This window comes from Hordeum vulgare, unplaced genomic scaffold, assembly GCF_904849725.1.
Source record: "Hordeum vulgare subsp. vulgare unplaced genomic scaffold, MorexV3_pseudomolecules_assembly, whole genome shotgun sequence".
NCBI classification, from domain to species: domain Eukaryota; kingdom Viridiplantae; phylum Streptophyta; class Magnoliopsida; order Poales; family Poaceae; genus Hordeum; species Hordeum vulgare.
The window spans coordinates 47,239-54,773 of NW_025422724.1; the positions used below are offsets into that span (position 1 = coordinate 47,239).

Genomic DNA, 7,535 nt, shown 5'->3' on the forward strand with positions numbered 1-7,535 from the left:
GTCATAAGCTAAACCCGTACTGACAAATAACCAACCCGCAATGAATAGGGAAGGTATAGTAATGCTATGAATAACCCAGTATCGAATACTGGTAATAATATCAGCAAAAGAACGTTCTCCCGTGCTTCCAGACATGCTGAACTCCCAAAATTTTTGTACATTCAAAAAAGGAATTGATTCCGTAAAAGATGGGATCAACCAGTAAATAGAAAATTACTGATATTTCATCCTTGTGAGATTGTCAATTTTGTACCAAAGGTGTATTTTGAGTATACCGAATTAGTATAGCTATCCTTCCTATGGCACAGCAATCTGGTTTTGCCTGGTTCCGAAACATAATTACTTTTTTTTGTCTATAGGTAAGCTATATGTTATTCAAGGCGTCAATAGAAAACCCCTTTTTTGTAGGTTCTATTTATTTTCCTTGGCTTCGGAATAATAGAGTAATTCGGAATAGCAGCCAAAATCTTGGGAAAATCTAAGTTAATGATCAATAGGTTTGGATAAATAATTTAGGAAGGATATTCTCATACTGACACAATACAAGGACAAGTATATATATGTGAAATTTATCCTTTCATAATTCGTAATTAATCCTTGTCTTGTTTGTTGGATTAGGTCTAACTTTCTTGACCAAACTGCGAGCGTGGAACTTTACGAGATGAAATAGGGAAAGACAGAAGATAGAATAGAACTTAAAAGGATAATTGAAGTGACTCGTCTTCGAATCTACTTTGGTTGGAGTTCGAAAAAGGAATAAAAATAAAGTAAATTCAAGGAAGAGCTTTCTTTTTTTTTAACAGACCCTCGGGAGGTCGTGGAATGCTTTTCTTCTCCTCTTATTCCATATAGAATACAATCAGTTAAAATTAAAATAAGAAGGAATAGGGGAATATTCGATCGTTCAGTCCAAAAAGAGGGTCCTATTGAAAAAGAAATTATCCAAAATAGAAAGAAGTTTTTTTTTCAAATTCAATTGTTTATTTATCTCTTATTCCGAAATTTCCCTGAAAATCCAATTTCATTTTTTCATTCAATGGGGTTATATGATCTAGTTCTTAATATTATTACTTTACTCAATTGAAAAATTCCATAACAAATCTCTTGATTCGAAATTAGGGACTCATGTATCATCTGATGAATCCACTTTCTTTTACACTTCTGTATCTCACTCTATCTTGTTTTTTAGTATTATCTAAAATAACTGATGAATTATGAATTTTCCATAACTTAGGTAAATGCTTTACCAACATATGTAGTGTAGTAAAAAAAAATAAATGGAATTTAACTCTTTCATGCTTACTTTAACTAGTTATTTCGGTTTTCTACTGGCTGCTTTAACTATAACCCCAGCTCTATTTATTGGCTTGAACAAGATACGTCTTATTTGAATTGACTGAATAATAATAATTCAGAAAAGCAAAATCTTTCTTTGGGATTCCTGATATTCTACGACTCTTTTCCAGACTAATTAGGAATTCTTTTCTTGGTCATTGAGATTCGTGGATAATTTAGAGTACTATTTAGGGATAGATCGTACCTCTTTTTTTATCCCCCCGAACAAATCGAAATGATTGAAGTTTTTCTATTTGGAATCGTCTTAGGCCTAATTCCTATTACTTTAGCGGGATTATTCGTGACTGCGTATTTGCAATACAGGCGTGGGGATCAGTTGGATCTTTGATTGAGTCATTTTTTTTTTTTTATTGACCTCCTCTCTGGTCTGGAGGAGGTCAAATTGGAGTTACAATTCAATTTTGTTAAATTATTTTACTCTGCTTCGACATAAGATAGATGGAATCACGCTCTGTAGGATTTGAACCTACGACATCGGGTTTTGGAGACCCGCGTTCTACCGAACTGAACTAAGAGCGCTTTCATTCATTCAAAAAGAAAATCTTTTTCTATTCCTAATGTATCTCACGTACGTATAGTCTCCACAAATTCCAGTTATACCCACTTTACTTTAATTGATCTCGTTGCTACTGCCTATAAAGAAGAAAGAAGTAATAGGTAGGGATGACAGGATTTGAACCTGTGACATTTTGTACCCAAAACAAACGCGCTACCAAGCTGCGCTACATCCCTTTTCCAAATTAAATTGTTGTGCAATGCCATTGTACACAATTCCTGTCTTCTTTTCCACATCATAATTTTCTTATTCTTTCTCTATCTATATATAGAACCCTCGTGTCATTTCTTCTTTTTGGTCTCATATAATTAAGGAATTATATACAGCTAAAATCCAATAGAATTTCGCCTATAAAAGAAAGATTACTTTTCCTTGATAATATATAGGAAGAAGGGGTCATCTTTTTATTTTTTAGGGATAGGACAATTTCGGAAAATTTCGTCGATTATGGTTCAGTTTATATATAGCATAAGTTTATGATCATATATGTATTCCAACAAGGAAGGAGGATTTTCAATGCGGGATATAAAAACATATCTCTCTGTAGCACCCGTGCTAAGTACTCTATGGTTTGGTGCTTTAGCAGGTTTATTGATAGAAATTAATCGTTTATTCCCGGATGCTTTGTCATTCCCTTTTTTTTAATTCTAGTTATTGCTATGGGAGGGATAGATTTCTTCGTGATATGACAAAATTTTATCTTATCCTTTTCAATCTTTTTTTAGTATCGGAAGGAAAAAGAAAGAAAAGATGGATTGGGTTGAACCTCAGAGTCATTAAAAATTTGGTAAACCCTATTTTTAAAAATAGAAATTCAATTTAAAGGGGTACCCAAGCTAAATCAGGCCTCAGAAATCAGAGCATAGAAAAAGGCGGGGCTGACTAATTAAATGAAAGGATTTCGAACCAAAATCTTTGCTAATTCGACAAGGATTGTATTCTTTAATTATTTCTCTATTTTTTATTACTTAATTTAAGAATAAAAAAAAATTATTCTAATGAATTTTATTCTTCTTCTTCGGATTCAAAATAGAAGAATAAAAGAATAAGTAGAAGAATTAAATTAAGTCAATCCAAAAGGAAAAGGAGGTTCATGGCCAAGGGAAAAGATGTTAGAATCAGAGTTATTTTGGAATGCATCAGTTGTGTTCGAAAAGGTGCCAATGAGGAATCGACGGGGATTTCTAGATATAGTACTCAAAAGAATCGCCACAATACACCCGGACAATTAGAATTCAAAAAATTTTGTCGTTATTGTCGCAAGCATACGACTCATCACGAAATAAAGAAATAGGAACATCGTGTATTCGATCTTTCCAAACAACAGAAAGAGTAAGAACTTCATATTTTATATATAAATAAAACATAGTATAGAATACAAAATACAAATCAACTCATCTGATTTCCGGTCGATATTATTTCATATGTATAGAGGGTATTCATATACTATAAATATGAATCAAATAAGATATGGATCAAAGAAAAACTACTTCTTCTGGATCCTAAATTAATAAAATAAAGAAGTGCATTTTCCAATTTTAAATTAAATAAGGAATAAATCATGTATACATCTAAACAACCTTTTCTTAAATCTAAGCAACCCTTTAGTAAATCCAAGCAAACTTTTAATAAATCCAAGCAACCCTTTCGTAAATCCAAGCAAACTTTTCGTAAATTCAAACAACCTTTTCGTAAATCTAAACAACCTTTTCGTAGGCGTCCCCGGATTGGCCCGGGAGATCGAATTGATTATAGAAACATGAGTTTAATTAATAGATTTATTAGTGAACAAGGAAAAATATTATCGAGACGAATAAATAGATTAACCTTGAAACAACAACGATTAATTACTCTTGCTATAAAACAGGCTCGTATTTTATCTTTTTTACCGTTTCGTAACTATGAGAACGAAAAACAATTTCAAGCCCAGTCAATTTCAATAATTACAGGTTCTAGACCCAGAAAAAATAGACATATTCCTCAATTAACGCAAAAGTACAATTCCAATCGAAACTTAAGAAACTACAACCAAAATTTAAGAAACAACAACCGGAACTTAAGTTCCGATTGTTGATGTTTTATTCGAATTCGCAAGGGCCAGACCTATATATATTATAAAGAAAGTAATCCAGCTCGTCGATTCCTACCACTTAATCTTAATTTATTGTATCTTCCCGGAGTTCCCTCTCCGGGAATTCATCTTTTATTATTCCAGTATATTACTTTATTTATACCTTTAATTGATGATCTTTATTTTATTGGAAATCGTGTAAAGATTATTTGGATTTGATACAGCTACTTGTGCAAGCATTTTACGATTAAGAATCAATTTCTTCTTGTACAGGTTGTGTATTAATTTACTATAACTATCGAATACTTTATATACCCGCGTTGCTGCGTTTATCCGAGTGATCCACAAACGACGAAAATCCCTCTTTTGCCTACCTCTATCTCGATGAGAGGAAACAAAAGCTCTTTTTACTTGTTGGGTAATCATTCGATTAAGTCTTAAATGAGCCCCTCTAAAGTTTGAGGCAAATGAACGCATTTTTGTTCGTCGTCTCCGGGCTATATATCCTCGCGGAACTCTGGTCATTGAATCAAATTAACCTTAATGAATAACTAATGATTTCTCTTCTTTTAGCCACCCTTTTTCTCATTAATAACAAAACTAATTATTCCGATATATAAAATATTAATTCCAATGGCTTTTGCTATAGTAACCTTCCCAACCACGATTTTTTATTCCACTCCGTTCAGTTATTTCTATACGAAATAACAAATTCATTCTAAATAATACTAAAAAAAATAGTGGGTTCCATCGTTTCTATGGTTCCCTTTTAAACGGTGAGGCCCTCTCTATACACCGGAGCCCTTTCTTTCATCAAAAAGTATTACGAACTTGTATAGTTCACATTCTTTGGCTCTACCTATCCATTATAGAGTAAATAGCTCTTTTCACAATAAGAGTTATCCATACAGTGACGGTATTTAATTATGAAAGTTGGCTAAGTAGCTGACCCTGTTAGTCCGTTCTTTATAAGATAAAAGAGCATAAGCCTTTTTCTTTTTATTACTATTTCCTCCGCTTAATGGATAACCATTTGCTACCAATGGGAGAATTGCTTCTTATTTCCAAATTTAGATAATTCGATTTGCACCAAAGGAAACCAGAAATTCCATATACCATAGAAATCTAGGATAGAGAAGCTATATCCTATTCATTGGTACTAATCAGGGATACTTCAAATTTTTTTTATATTTGTTTGAAGTCATGATCTGAACGAGTCGCACATACACCCTAGCACATGTTCCTCGACGCTGAGGGCATCCTTTAAGCGCAGCCGTTTTTCTAGCATTTCGTATTGGCTGTCTTGCGTTTCTAATAAGTTGTTTAACCGTTGGCATGTTGTATGTATATAGAAAAAAATGGATTGGTTTAGATCCATCTTAACCTGATGATTGCTCATCATGAAGTCTTTCTATTTTCTATTAAATCGAGGAAAACACGAATTTAGCTGTGAAATAACTTTACAAGAAATCCGGACACTACCAATCCTTAAACATTTCCGGAAACCACACTGGATCAGTATCGCAGTGCTTGTCAATCATTTCATCCCCTACAATATCGACAAGTCCATAAGCTTTGGCTTCGTCTGCTGACATAAAAACATCCCTTTCCATGTCTTCGGATACAACCCAAAAAGGCTTGCCTGTTCTTAGTGCATAAACCCTTGTGATCATTTCGCGAACTTTGTGTAACTCTTCTACTTCTAGTAAAAATTCTGGTGTCCTTGCCCGATAATAAGCACTAGCAGGTTGGTGAAGCATAATCCTCGCGTGAGGGAATGCTATACGCTTGGCGGGTTCTCCTCCAAGCAGAATGAAGGACGCCATGGACGCGGCTATTCCGAGGCATATTGTATATATATCTGGTGTCACCGTTTGCATCGTATCAAAAATAGCCATTCCTGAGATTAGCCAACCGCCTGGGGAGTTTATAAACAAAAAAATATCACTAATTCCATCTTCTATACTCAGATATACCATGAGACCTGTAATATGATTCGTGATCTCGCAACGAATCTCTTGACCTAAAAAAAGTGTCCTTTCTCGATACATAACATTGTATAAGTCAACCCAAGTCGCTTCTTCATCTCCAGGAATCCGGTAAGGTACTTTTGGAACACCAATGGGCATATTAGATTAATATTATTAAATTTAAGTAAGAAACACTTTAATATGGAAACGTAAGAATGGAACAGAAAGAAAGAATCTGCAGTTTATTGTCTTAATTTTTATTCTTATTCTATTCTATTTTATTCTTATTCTATTCTATATGAATACTATAGATTCTATTAATACATAGATGGAAAGGTTATACATATAAGAAAGGTAAGACAGATTGAATAAAGAAAAAGGAATGGGTGATTCGAATGCTAAACAAAGAGGGGTAGCGATCTATTCTTCGTTTTTTCCAAATTGGCCAAGTTACCCATTGCATATTGGCACTTATCGAGTATAGAATAGATCTGCTTCTCTTTCTTCTTATGAACAGAATTGGCTTCTTATTTTTAATGGAATGAAATAAATATTCGCGCTTTCTGACACAGAATCCCCTAGAAGGGTTAGGTACAATGGATAATCTTTTTCAATGCGATAAAATAAAGCGACATCGTGTCTATTTTTCTTTGCTAAAGGGGTATTTCCATGGGTTTGCTTGGTATCGTGTTCATACTGTCGTATTGAATGATCCGGGTCGATTGCTTGCGGTGCATATAATGCACACAGCTCTAGTTTCTGGTTGGGCTGGCTCAATGGCTTTATACGAATTAGCAGTTTTTGATCCCTCTGATCCTGTTCTGGATCCAATGTGGAGACAAGGTATGTTCGTAATTCCCTTCATGACTCGTTTAGGAATAACGGATTCGTGGGGTGGTTGGAGTATTTCAGGAGGAACTGTAACAAATCCGGGTATTTGGAGTTATGAAGGTGTGGCAGCTACGCATATTGTGTTTTCTGGCTTGTGTTTCTTGGCAGCGATCTGGCATTGGGTATATTGGGACCTAGAAATATTCTCTGATGAGCGGACGGGAAAACCCTCTTTGGATTTGCCCCAAGATCTTTGGAATTCATTTATTTCTTGCAGGGGTGGCTTGCTTTGGCTTTGGGGCATTTCATGTAACGGGTTTGTATGGTCCTGGGATATGGGTATCCGATCCTTATGGACTAACTGGAAAAGTACAAGCTGTAAATCCAGCGTGGGGTGCAGAAGGTTTTGATCCTTTTGTTCCGGGGGGAATAGCTTCTCATCATATTGCTGCGGGTACATTGGGTATATTAGCGGGCTTATTCCATCTTAGTGTCCGTCCGCCTCAACGTCTATATAAAGGATTACGTATGGGCAATATTGAAACTGTACTTTCCAGTAGTATCGCTGCTGTTTTTTTTGCAGCTTTCGTAGTTGCTGGAACTATGTGGTATGGGTCAGCAACGACCCCAATCGAATTATTTGGGCCTACTCGTTATCAGTGGGATCAGGGATACTTTCAGCAAGAAATATATCGAAGAGTTAGCAATGGTTTAGCCGAAAATCTTAGTTTATCAGAAGCTTGGTCTAAAA

The 7,535-nt window shown here is 34.9% G+C and overlaps 2 non-coding genes across 2 annotated transcripts; both read right to left on the reverse strand.

Annotated features, from left to right (window-relative positions):
* Positions 1–1,801: 1,801 nt before the first annotated feature.
* On the reverse strand, positions 1,802–1,875 carry TRNAW-CCA. Its single transcript has one exon. It is a non-coding gene; the product is annotated as a tRNA-Trp (tRNA).
* Positions 1,876–2,014: 139 nt separating this feature from the next.
* TRNAP-UGG lies at positions 2,015–2,088 on the reverse strand. The gene has a single exon. It is a non-coding gene; the product is annotated as a tRNA-Pro (tRNA).
* Positions 2,089–7,535: the final 5,447 nt, after the last annotated feature.